Raw genomic sequence first — 13902 nt, forward strand, 5'->3', positions numbered from 1 at the left:
GAACTTATTTCCCTGAACCATTTAAAATTAGTTCTAGCAAATAATTTCATTGTGCCGTGTTGTTATACCAACAGGGCTAGAGACAAGACGACTCAACAGCTCTTTTTCAGTAGCTAAGTTAGGTATAGGATGCTAAGTTGCTTTTGGCATACTTCAGACACTATGCACAGACACAAACCGCTCACTTTTCATCTAGTTTTCTTCAGCAGGAGAAAGGATTCGTATTTTTGAAGCATAAATTATTTGCAGAAGAAACTTCTGTCAGGGATGGCTAAAAGTATCTTCAGAATTCAACCCACATTAATAAATACTTTTGACTATTTTTTTTTTTTTTTGAAAACTCAAAAAAGGCACAATTTTTCCTCTGGAAATATTTTTTTCAAAAAATTGTCAAAAATAATTTCTAAAAAGGGATTTAAAACCTGAAAATAAAACTGCACATTTCATTTGACATAAATGATTTTTTCCCCCCAGTTTTTTTTTCAATTCAGTCAGTGAACTGAAAAATCAATTATTCGCACAGCTCTACTGGCAAATAATGCTTATCATAATAATTCCGGAGGGAATTATTCTGTGACAAGGAGCTTATATCGTATGGAATTTAAAAGTTAAAAAATTGAGACGAGCATAATAAACAATGAGAAATGTTCTGTTCGGTTTTCTCACTTTTCTCTTTCAAATTATGACCTCCAATCAAGATGAAAGACTAAAAGAGAAAAAGGGAAAAAGAGAAACAAAAAAAATGTCTATATTTTAAAGAGGATTTGGAGTATCTGCTTTGGTAAGAAGAAGCAGCCAATTCCCAATTATCTTAGATGGAGCCATGAGGCCTAAGCATTTTTAAAATCAAGCCTAATGAAATGCAAGAAAACACGAGAACAAAACCACTTTTGAAATATTTAGTCAGCTTCGTTTGCTCTGAACAGTTCGTTATGCACCCTCGACTTTGATAGTTTATTCATGAATACCTTGGAACACACTCCAGAAAAGAATAGAGCTGCCTCGTGCCTTGTAATTATCCCTAAAGCTCAAGTTCAGCAACATGATGTTTCAAAAAGAGATCAATTAACCTGCCCTCATAGTAAGCGCGTTCTTCTCCGTAGCCTTTCTGAGAAGCATCAAACGGAGGTGCCGTCAGGACCCAGCAGAGAACAGTGTCTGGGGCACCAGCGCTCACGCACGCAGCAGCCTGCCCGGTGCTTCTCGCCTTCCGGTAATGATGGCAGCACTGCAGAGGGAGAGAGGTTATTCAAAGTCCTTAAACTCAGGTAACACCTAGAAGTAATATCAGCGATAACCAGCAGAACAGCAAAACACTGGGGAGGAACAGCAGGACACAATTACCTGTGTAAGAAGGTGCCCTTCAGAGTGGTTGCAGCAATGACTCTTGGGCAGTGGCTTCTGGGCAGACAAGGAGCAAGGTATAAGCCTGAAAAGAGGAATATTAAGCTAGTTCTCAGAATCAAGCGTTAGTTTGGGGCTAGGCTGTGTATTCACAGTTCAAAAATATTTTACATATTTATCATGTTAAAATATCTACCAAGAGGACAGGCCACTAAATCATATGCCAAAAGTTTTCACGTCTGGATTCTCAGGTGTTTTGAAAAAGAACAACCTGAATTACATTTCTGCTATGCCCTCGCTTATCCCGTTGGTTTTCTTAAATGTCCGGTCAGTGCCTAGACATCTCATGGTGATATTGAAAATTAAAGTGTGGTTTTATCAACAGTTCTTTACCTTTCCCCCACACGTTTCCTGTGTGGCAGGCAGATAAAAGAAAGGAAATCTGATTTTGAAGTACATGTCTTTTTAAAGCACTTAAGTCCTGGGCTTTTCAGGGACTGTTAGGTTGGGTGTAACTATATTTATTAACAGAATTTAACTGGACGAGACCTCAGCCTTTGTTCTTCATGTGGGCTTTATCACTGGTTGTGTGTATTGAGGGTACACCTGGAGCAAAAGGTGGCCAAAATACGTAGCAAAAACCCCCAAGGTATGTTCAATATTCCTTTTCTCTTTGGGAAAAAATCTGACTTCTTTCTGGCAGTTTTCAAAGAGAGGTAAGTGGGGTCTCCTGATCAACTGCCCAAAGCTTTCCTGCTGTCTCCTACCCCTTGCTCCGACGCTGCTTGCCTGGCACATCCCGCATGGCTCCAGCCACTGCAGGAGCCTGCCCAGCCGGGTGTTTTGTAGGAGCCACCATGAGCTGGGTTGAACCAGCCGCTCTGGCAGGGTTAGACAACCTCTGTAAACAATTCTGCTTTGCATTTGCTTCTTTCTGAATTATGACTCATTTTCTTCTTGGAAGCAAATCTTTCCCTGGCCTCTGTGTTTGTTTGGAAGGAAGGTGGAAGTCTCCTCAGGGCGTTGTCTGATGTGTAAAATCCTCTCTCCTACAGACATAAACTTAACAAGAGGGCTTAAAAGCAGAGCTGGTCACAGCAGATGTCTATCAGAGAACAGACAGGGGAGAAGGTTCCTCACTGAATCCTGATACCAGGACCCACAGAAAGGCCGTTTCTGTTACTGACAGCAGTAGGAACAGGACTGAGTTATTCGTTGTGTTAAAGCTATCAATCAGAGGTGTCTCACTTTTTCAAGTGGAACCTGGTGTCCAACGGTAGACGTATGTGGGGTGGGCTATTTTGCACCTCCTCTGTGCCTGTGTGCAGGGATCCCGCCCCAACATCTGCTGCAGCTGCACGGGGCGCCGGTCCTCACAGGGTGCAAAGGGACACCCAGCAAGGACAGCAGCAGCGGTGGGCTTCTGCACGGAGTTAGGGCTTACATCGACTGCTCCTCCCAGGAATATTTCTCAGAGTAGCACAAGGCATATTTTCTTTCCCTCGGAGGCAACCCGTTACAGCCCATACCCCACTCTTCCGCATATACCATCCCTGCAGCAGTAACGACTAGGGGCACATTCGAGCCTTTAAATGAGTCCATAAGAGGTCTCTTAAACAGAAATGCTTTAAAATCCTTTGAAAAGAGCGACAGATGTACTGCTTCACAGAACTGGCTTCCCTGGTGTCGAATTCTGCGCGCACCATGGATATTTTTATGCTGCTTTTCTCTATTATAGTCCTCAAAAAGTTATTGAAATCAGTATGAAATTAACCTTGCTTGTTTCTCATGTAGCAGAAACGTTGCTCCCCTGACAATGGCTCATGAAAATACTTTATTCCCTACTGTGACACAATAGGTGCTACATCCCGATTCTTTCTATAAGCTTAAAGTAAAGATATTTCTGCTTCGGCCAGATCTGCCCAACATTAATCATTGACACAAATTTGTAACAGCTCACTTAGGCTATCCGTCACATGCGGGAATAAAATTTTTCCCATTGCAGAGAGTTAAGTAACATTTTTGAATGGTATTGTAAGCATGTCCATTTGGATGGTAATTTAATGACCACAATTTTAGACCTCCCACACAACAAATTGTTCCTTTTCAGTGTTGTGCTGGGAAAAAGAATTCAGGATACCAGCTGGCAGCTGATACTGTGAAATACTACTTACAAATAAAGACAGGAAGTTTGGTGTAATCACTATCATCTTAAAGCAGCTTTCTTGGGATTGCTGCCGAGCAGATGTAAGACTGGTATTAATCAAATTAAACCCAGAAAAATTGGTCTCTCAATAAACTTAAAAGTGGTGATGCACATTAACACAATGGCAGGAATTTCAAATCTAATGTTCAGATTTGTATCAGGAGAAAAGAGAAGAAACAGTGACTCCTAAAGACTTTTTAACTTTCATTTTAAAATGTGTAAGCTATGAAAGTTTGCAGTGATACATTGCTGCACCTTTCATCTGAGGTTTGTGTGTCACGTTCTTAACGATCTAGCAGGTTGTGGTACAGACTTTTACAACTGCTGGGATATAGCGGTTAAATTCTGCCTGGTGGTATTATAGCGATTAAAATACATGTGTCTAGGGTATCTGTTGGTGTGTATTGACTTGCTGATAATGACTTACTGCCCAATGGCTGGATGGCAAAACAAGGCTGGCTAAGCAGGACGTTGGACAGCAGCAAAAAAATTTAAAATAACAAAAACTTTGCTTCCTTAATATCCTGATGGCAATGAGCAGTAGCCAAATCTCAGCCAGCATGCTCCTTAACATTTTTGCACCATCAGACAGCCAATGACAAGGTACTACCAGACAGATTGCATTATTTCAGCTGCTGGAGGGAGAGCTGCGTTCTTGTCCCAGTAGCTCTTCTCTCTCTAATGTATAACAGCATTAGCAGCTGAGGAGATGTTTTGGTTTTTACCCTCTCCTAATTTTTCTTGGTATTTAGAACAAACCAATTAAAACACACGTCATATATCGTCACAGCTCAGAACACCTAAATTGTGTAGTACCTCTGCAACACATGTGCTTGCCCCTCTCCCATCCCGTCAATGTATGCAAGAGATGGATTTTTACGTGAAGTACAGCAACTTAGCAGGTGAGACCAGGTGATTCCAGTGAGAAAGAAGGGAAATTTCTAGTGGGAGAGAAGGGAAAGAGGGACTAATTGTAACACTGATGTACTTAGAGTTTACATCTGCTGCTTTTTCTCCATTCTGTAGTGGTAGTCTGGGAACCTCCCAAAACAATCACTGGTTAAATGATCAGTTGGTAGCACTGGAAGAAGCCGTCATTGTTCATCTTCACCTTAGCAAGAGATTCTGCTTCCTCTCAGGGAGGGACATGACTGCCATGGTCCCCAGTTTTGGCATCCTTCAGGTAGATAATAAAAGTTTCCCATTTCTGAGGTTAAAGATTAGAGCAAAAGAGATGCATGTGAACAATGTGAAATACCAGCATCCTACCTTCTCAGCAGTCGTGTCCCTAAAAGCACATCACACCTGGGCTCCTTATCCTCCACCGACACCCAGTTTCTATCCCATGCTTGTTCAAGATCTCAGGCCTGCCATTTAAAATGATACAAAGATTAGCTGCTGTTACCTAAAAATACAGCCACCGAGCCCAAGATAATATGAATGAAAGCTGGAAACAAATTAGGCCACATTTCAGACAGTGTGAACTAACATAACTTCATTGATTCTAGTGGAGCCAGATGGATTTACATCAGCTAAGAATCTGGCAAACTGTGTTCATGGGTGAAATTAATTGTGGAACATGCTGCTGGCAAACTCTAGCAGATTTTATAGCCGCTCTCTTTATTGACACATTTCCATGAAAACTAATATCTCTGAAGAAAAAGCAAAGATGAGTTATTTGAGAAAGGAATGGAAGTTAGTTCTCCACAGCAGCTAACAGCAGCTATATTTTCAGACAGATTTATTTCATCTTTAACAATTAGAGAATGTGAAATGAAAAACAGAAAATGCATTTGGCCATTCCACTTGGCTAGGTGTATCTAAGTACTTAATATTAAGGATAGGTATTTTTTATGTGGTAAACTGAAATAACTCGGACTCAGAATTAGCTGTTCTGTTCTACTAGGTATAAGCATCATTGGATTATTCTTAGACTTTGGACCTAAGAGACTGAAGTAAGTCTGAAATTTTTCAGATCTGTTGGTCTGTAACATTTTTTTACCTAGCCAAGAAATCAGAACAGTTTCAAATGCTTAGGTGTTTGTAAGAGGTTTAATAGGTTACGGCCTTTTCCTTTCTGTGTTTGAGTTCTGAGTGTTGCTGATCTAGCCTGTAAACATTTTCAGTTGCCAAACTGTTTGTTTGGAAGGATGTTATCTAGCAAACTACTGCATTTCAGAAACATTTACAGTTTATTTGGCAAGGTAAGGTTGCCTATGGCCCTCTGTCTGAAAGGGGCAGGGGGATAGAAGCGGTGAAGCCAAAAGGACCTGCCCCACTAATGTTTGGCTTCAAAAGGAAGACAGTATGCATCTGTCAGGCAACGTACTAATCAGATACAGATTGAGATATAAATCAGTCTTGTTCACATTGACCAGCATTTAACTTGACAGTAGTTCCCATCTAAATAATCAGAATATATAGAAATGTTTACTAGCGTGTGGAGACAATAAATCTTATAAACATGTTAATATTTAAATTTAGTGCTTGTGTACTGTTATTGTTGGGCTGGCTTAGTGCAAACAGTGGGCAATTCCATGCCCTGCACACTTTCTGTGAGTCTTAGAAAGTCCTCGCTCCTGTTGGAAAGGGAATTATGCTGCCCTTTTGGACTTTGTTTTCTTTTTTAATTTCAAGCTCTCCAAACAGCTTGGAAGTAGGCCACTGAGCAAGCAAAGCAAACATGCTCTCTGTGCCTGGCTTTTGCTGTTCCCCACTAGATATGTTATATTCAGCTGAGGGAGAATAAGAAGCTATTTTCCCCAATTTTCCATACTGCCTGTGGGACTCTAATTCAATTTCCTCCCAAATTTAGCAGTGAAAACTAAACAGTAAAGAATAAAGTTGAAGAGGCTTCTGTAAATCTCTGGGTTCTAAGGTACTAAGGTGCAGCAGGATTACTGAGAGCAGGTTAAACTTCTTTTCTAGCCACAAAGCTACTTACAGATTTAAGAAGCTTAAAAACCTGATCCAACATTAGTCCTTGCTTTGCAAATGAAAGAATAATATATCTACCTATACAAAGTTATATTTGTTATTACTGTATTTTTTTTATCCTTTATTATTGATGTAGCCCCATTCCACAAAGGAATCTTTTTTTTTTTTTTTTTTTTGGTGGGAGATTATGATGTGTTAGGTAAATTCAGGGAAAGGCATAGGGAAAAAGACTGGTGACCAAACGCGTTTCCAGAAATAAACAAATGAAAGAAAGGACTCACATTTCATTACTCTCACTGCAGTGGCTACATTTTAACAGCAGACCACAGGGGTCTTATTCATAACTTCCAGAAAAAGATGTAACGCCTTTTTTGAACTTGGATTCCGTACAGCAATGTGGACCTGAGATATTCATATGGCTCAAAAAACACTGAATAAAAACCAGAATTTACTTTTCTGCTTCATGTGAGCTGGAACGTTTGTTCAGCAGACCTACTTGCAGCCAGCAACCTGTGCCATTTTCTGATTGCCAACTGTCCTTAGTTTTTTTGACCCTTTTAGCTCAGAACTTCTTCAGACGGGTAGTCCCTGCAGTGAGCGCTGGTAGCCTAGATTGCAGTAATTATCTTGTTACCTCTTTTATGTGTGTGTTCTCACTGTCTGTTCCATCCTCGCAGAAATAAATTGGCCAGTAATCATTTTATTTCTTCACAATAGTGTCCTTTATACTTGTTTTCATCCCCACAAAATCTGCTTCAATAGTAAAGCTGTGTAGACATCTATTAAGCTTTGGAAATTAGGATAAGGACCAGCATATTTTGGGTTTTTTTGACATGACATGGAAAAATCCTATGATATAATGAATAATAATATTCAGTAGACGTGACGTTTTCTGAGACTGTGAGCCTCTATGAAAAGATGTTCCACTTGTTGAGAGATTTAAAGGAAAAACAGACATATCTAAGTATTTTCATGATGTTTACATCATACACTCAATGGTGCAAGAGTTTTGTCACTCACCTGTACAGACAGTTTCTCAAATTATTATGAATTTGTCTCAAAGTGTCAAAAAAAATAAAAAAAGAGAAAGATGTAAAACAAAAAAAAGAAAAATTTAGATGCAAAGCTGGTTTTATCCCAAATATTTCATGGTATATTTTAAAGGCATTTTTATTTTAACTTTCACTTTCTCGACCTACGTCTCTTCCTCCTTCAGGGCTGTGGTATCACTTAAAATGTATTTGCAACATGGAATTTTCATCTTTGTCTACATGATTATAGAAAACTAAATCTCACTGGTGAAGCTGCCTCAAGGTCATTAGTAAGTTTGAGAGGCATAATGTAGATGACAGCCTTAACACATTCGATGTCATGCTAAACACAGCCAAGTCCTTTAGGACAACTGTAACAAGGTGCTGGAAGTAGTTGCTAGCACTGAGGCAAGCTGACTAGGGCTCCGAACATTGCTAACAGTGTTTTAAAATGCCTAATTAAAACTGTGCCGGATGGTATTTTGTGTTGTGTGTGCACCACGTTGTGTGGGCAGTAACGTGAAGAGCAAACATGCCGACTCCTGTGCAAGTTCAGGCTTTGCTTACCTAAGAGCAGAGAGTTGACCCGTGGCATGTAAAAGACAAGAGCCCATGCAGAGGGCTTACAAGTTGGTTTTAAGTTGGTTTTCTAAACTTTGGCAATGACCTAGAATGATCCAAAGATGTATCTAAGTGAGGAACATATGGCTAGTCGTTAAAAATGTATCGAAGAGCTTCCCTTGCCTTTCTTTCTCATGAATGATCTCTTCAACATAAATGATCCCCTCATGTGACCCTCAGTCTGTTGGTTGGCACTCACATGCAAGAGCATCAGCACGCTATTAGCAATTACCTTAGTGATATATTTACAGCATTTTAATGTCAGTTGTCTGTATGTAAGTAGAGCCTGTGAGGAAAGCGGCGCACCCGGAGCTCCTGCTCCCACTACAACAGCACTGCTCCTTCAGCATGCCAGAGCGCTTCCTGCACCTTATGTAACTGCCAAAAATATCATTTCAATTGCTTTATGACAAAATAATGAGTCTGTCAAAGATGAGTGGTCAGAAAAACAAATTTGTTCTCCCACACAATTAGAGTTTATAGCGTTGGACAGCAATATCAATCTCCAGTGATTCAAAATTGAATTTGCACGTTGGAGGGAAATGTGTTCTTGCGTGTGAGGCTGCTTAGCAGGAAACGTCCTTGCAGGTTGAACTGAAAAGATGGATATCAGCTGAGCTGTGGAAACATCAGGATGGAAGTTTCCAAATGCAGACAAGTGTTGTGGGGATGTGGTGTCCGCTTTCACAAGCTCAGCACTGACAGAGCCGCTCCCACAATGATCAACAAAAAAAAAAAAAGTCTGGAAAAACTGTCACCAGATATAACAGGCAGACAACTGTTCCCTTCAGGTAGAAAGCTGTTTCAAGGCCTGCATCTCCCCGTACGTAACCTAACTTCTCAGGGAGTTGTTGATATTTGTAATCATGGACTTCAGACATTGTTTGTAAAGATGCGCAAAGCATTAGACCTCAGCAATGCCATTTATGGTGAGCATATACTGTATCTCAGAACTGCACTTTGCCCTTAACATTTGCTTTATCCATCCTTACATGGGATTTTGCCCTTAGGCTATTTGCCAGTGCAGTGCAAAGGCTGCAGCATACCTCCTCTTACATTTGCCATACCTTAACCTGTATTCTCAGACCTGCTCTACTTATTACAGCTCCCTCCATCATCCCTCCTCAGTACACATGCAAACCCACTTGACGTGCCAAGCAGCTGCTACCCACCCACCGCTACCCAGTAATTGCATTTCTGGGCATGTGTACGTAATACCTTGTAAAGCACTTTGACTTTTTTCTTTGGATTTCAAGAAACTATATAGGCATGAAATATTGTCATCTGGAACTCAGTACACAGGATGTGGAAGCAGTTTTTTAAGGTTTTCAGAACTTCTCCATTCTTACACATGCAGCCAAAGTGACCACATTCTTCTAAGGGAAGAATCTACAAGGGCTATACGAAGTTTTGTGTTTAATGTGCTTTGTATGTAAATCTAATTAAGCCTTTTGTTGCTATCTCAGATTTATAGCAGTAACAGCTAGGAACAGCCTTTCAAAGCAAGTGTTTAAAGAAATTACAGATGGTACCTAGGATTTTCAGTAGTAATTTATAAGGTAACAAAATATTTCCTTACCTCTGGAGCAGAAAAGAAAGGTAATCTTCCTTAAAAAAGAGATGAGACAGATGAAGGACTCTGAACTTGGGCAGTCTTCCATAGGAAGCTGATGTCCACATCCTGACACTGATCTGATAGGAGCCCAAGTCACCTACCAGATCAGTGGTGCTCAGCTGATTCACAGTTACCTGAAATGCCTAAGGTCCAGGCTCTGCTGCTTTGTTTTCACATTGCTCACAATCCAGTATATCTCATCGCAAGAGTGGTTCTCTCGTGGTCTGTCTGGATGGTACTTTTACCTAAATAGTCTTCTTTCTGTAACCTTAAATATTTCAATTTTCCTAACTGCTTATTCCGCAAATAGCTTTTTATTGTACTCTAGTCATCTCTCAGCCCTGCTATGCACATTTACCTCTTTCATTCATTCAGAGAAGTCTGTCCCTCAAGCACAACAGGCATTTCTCTTCTTTGCAGAAGTCTCTGAGATTGTCCGTACATACATTCTGATGAGGTCCCTGGGATGGATTGCCCAATTCCTAGTGCAGCCTTCCTAAAAAACCAGAAGTATACAAAGTATTATTTCCCTGTTTCAGTAAAAATGTCTCTCCACATACACCACAGAATTTGGTATTGGTGTGTTTTTCCCCAGACACGGTACCATACAACTTACGTTCAGTTTGCTTTCCACAGATGCTTTTTGTTCTCTTTGTTTTAGCACTGTCTGCATTTTACACTCATTCAGTATTCAGCTACATCCTTGATTTGCTGTGGAAATCATGATTAATCTCTCTGAGATCTGTGAAGTGGCCTCAGCAAAAAATTGGTGCAAGTGAGAGAAGAATCAGAGCCTCTGTGGTTCAGTCCTCTGAATGTCTTTTTTCTGCTTATGCTTCTGCTCTTTTACTCCCTATGTATAGTTACTGACACCAATAAGAACTCCAGTTTAATCTCTTCAGATTTCATTAATGTACAGATTTTTTCGTACTTGTATAACACTAATGATCATAAACCAAACCCAACTTTTATGTTGCCTATACGCTAAGAAGGCAAAGGTAATGTTTTTTGCCACACATTGTCTGACCTTTTGCGGTTTAGATTTTTTTTTTTAAACGTTTCTTTTTGTGCCCACTTTAACTAGCTCTCATTAACTCTACATTTGACATTTTTAATATAAATGTATTTTTTTACCTTGATCTTTGATCTTTAGCTAGTCTTAGAGAAAACCACAGTAACCACATTTGTTCCTTACTTTCTTCTCCTTGGAAATTGTACACAGCTACGTTTGAATTATTCTGAGGGGTTTTAGGATTGTTCAGTATTGTCGGCTCTTTTTTTGCTCAGTTGTTAATGTTAGGTTTTGACTATCTATTTTCTGCCCACAAAGGTTTTAGATCAGTCCTTTATTTTTTTCAGTGATCAAATTTGTTGTTTTCTGTCATTCACTTTAAATCATAATCCTAAAAGGCTACACCTCTCTCCCCTTGCTAGTTTGTTTGTTTTTTTTTTTGCGGGGGAGAGGTGTTGGTTTGGGGGTGTTTGTTTTCTTTTTAATTGGGGGAAGTAGAAAGTTTGCTCTCCTTTCTCTTAAACATGGTATTATTTGGAATTTTCTTTTAAGGCAGGATGCAGCATTCTGGGCGATTCTGCTGGGAAAGCTTTCAAAAGTACATATAAAACATCCAAATAAGTTAATTTGCAGAGAGGCATTGATTGAATGAATTGTGGTTATTCTACCGGTTTAGGGCAGGAGGAACCTTTTAGCAATTCCTTCATTTAGGGAGCTAAGTGCCTAAGATGTCCCTATATTGTCTGTTTTGTGTGTGTTTGTTCTGAATGCCCATATGAGGGCTGATTGTTTTAAATCTCAGTCAATAGGGTTTTAAAATTTGACAGAAGGTCCCCAACTACTTCCACAAGAAAATGTTTTTTGCTGTTTTTGTGAAAACCTGCCCATATTTGGTACAAACATAGACCTCCAAAATCTGTAGCTTTCCTTTGTCTGTTGGAGCTTGGTGGCTAAAATCACAGAAGACGCCTTATGCAGAAACCCTCCCCATTGCTGTACTGCGTGGGCCCTGCCGCGGGGACCACAGCACAGCCACCATGGCGTGACGCCACAGCTCTGGGCTGAGAAGGACTTCCTCTGCAGCAATCTTGTCCTAAGAAATTCAAAAACTGGGCACCAGAACAGGCAGCAGAGCTATTCGGTGCTGTCTGTGCTCTCTTGCCTGGGAAATAAGGAAAAGGAGGACACAACCTATGAAGAGGCGGATCACAGTGGAGTTAGGGAATGTGGGAAATTAAAGGAAATCAGTATGCATGAGAATTTATGGGAATTGTTTGTGTATGCATACATACATCCATACATATAAATATATGCATATGTTTTGTATATATATGAAGAGGCATGGGACAGGACTGGAGAGAAGCAGAGGGAGATGAAGAAAGGCCAGTGTCCACCCAAGACTTTTAACCATGCAAGCAAAATTGAGGAAGGGTCGGGTCTATCTCTTCAGGAACACATGACAAGTATAGCATGTAGGAAGTGCAAACAGACTTTGCACAAGGTTTTCTGACACAACCATTCTTTACTTTCAGATGCTTATTAAAAGAGCTGTGCACATTTACACCGATTGGCAAACATACCTACATTTGTTTTCCCCCACCTCAGTTCCCCCACCAGTCTGCAGCACCCTTTCAGAGCCCTAGGAACTACAGCTTTTCCTCAGAATCAGCTGGCTTTTTCTTCCTGCCTAGAGCAGTTTGCTGCCTCTGACACTGATGAGTCCCTCCAATAAAACAGAAATCTCCCCCTGAAAGAAACCCAGTCAGTTCCTCTCTCTCATTTATTCTAGTGACTGCACAGTCTCTCCTGCTTCTCTCTCCTCTGACTCTCTATTTTTGGTCTTGTCATTATTGTGTCTCTCTCCTGTTTGGGAGTCTTCCATTTTCATATTCCTGTGGACAGTAAAACCACCCCATCACTTTTCTTAATAGCAGTGCCATTTACCAAAATCTTCAGTCTCTCCATGAGTAGGTATATCTCATCCACTGACCCCCAGACATCTTTCATTCTGGAGTGGCTAGTCATTGAAAATTTACATTACAATTGATGTAGTCTTTAAGCATCGTTATTTTGGAAATGATATAAAAATGAATCGCACTTTCTTTTGTCTACCATATTCAATACATTTTGTAATTTCAATTTAAAAGGTGCTGAACCTGTTTTTCTTTAGAATGAGCATTGCTCAAATAACAGCAGTTGCATATACCTCATTTCTAGCGCTGAGGAGAATGCTCCACTATCTACTGTATTACAGATTCTTGTGGATTTTCTCCAGCAGCCACTTATGACAACTGCAAACTTGTTTTACCCTAGGGATATAGATGGATGTGGCCGGTTGCTTCAGGTCATATTCCTGCCAAATGGAAGTCAGCTTGACAGCTGTTAATTTGCACTTGGCCATTCCATGTGTTGTTTTGCTCTAATTATTGGTCGCTGTATGGAACAGGTGACAAATGTCCACATGAGAACCCTTTAAATCACTAGATGTACAATCATTAGGAAAACAAACAGACTGGGTCGTTAAATACTAGTTTTCTCCCCAGCCTCAAACAGAAACAGATTTTAGCTGGTTTTGACATCTATTGAAAAGGGATGGAAAGAGGTGACAATACCTTACTGTTTATGAAGCTAGCTTCCCATTCTGTAAGTGCCCTAGTTTCAGGGAAAGAGGGGAATTTAAGGAAAATACAATTTTTCTAAGACCAGATGCAGAATCTGGTTTAATCTAATGATTTTGTCACAAGGTTCCATTAGGTGTTCTTTCCTAAGTAAAACTAAATATGCCTACCAAAATATTTCCTCTGACCTTCAGCTACTACAACTATATCAAATTAAAGCAGGCAAAATTATTTTCCTTTCTGAGCAAGAAAGTACTTGCTGAACAAGAATGGCAAAACACCATTACAGTGAGCTTCCCTTCTACTGAAGTATGGCATTGCAGAGGGTATTTAATTGCAGTCTGTTTTGTCAGACTCCCAAGGCCTAATTTGGATCTTAATTTGGGCCAGATTCTCTAAGGACATAAGCAGAGGGCTTGTTTTGTTCCTGGGAGTAGTGAGTAACTCTTGAATTTTTGCAAGATTATAGATCTGTCTGTAGTGAAAATTAAGAATAATTTAGTTGATCTCAGTGGACC

The 13902-nt window shown here is 40.1% G+C and overlaps 1 protein-coding gene and 1 long non-coding RNA gene across 10 annotated transcripts in view; one reads left to right on the top strand and one right to left on the bottom strand.

The window, feature by feature from the left end:
- The window catches only part of NTNG1 (netrin G1), a 158074-nt gene that overhangs the window by 81729 nt on the left and 62443 nt on the right, over positions 1-13902 (top strand). The window lies entirely within an intron of this gene.
- On the bottom strand, positions 1077-4924 carry LOC148052162 (uncharacterized). Its single transcript, XR_015698693.1, has 3 exons — positions 4820-4924; positions 1345-1429; positions 1077-1228 (listed from the first exon to the last, which is right to left on the bottom strand). It is a non-coding gene; the product is annotated as an uncharacterized LOC148052162 (long non-coding RNA).

This window comes from Nipponia nippon, unplaced genomic scaffold (assembly GCF_047370975.1).
Source record: "Nipponia nippon isolate SJK-2023a ecotype South Korea unplaced genomic scaffold, ASM4737097v1 scaffold_5, whole genome shotgun sequence".
Lineage (NCBI taxonomy): Eukaryota > Metazoa > Chordata > Aves > Pelecaniformes > Threskiornithidae > Nipponia > Nipponia nippon.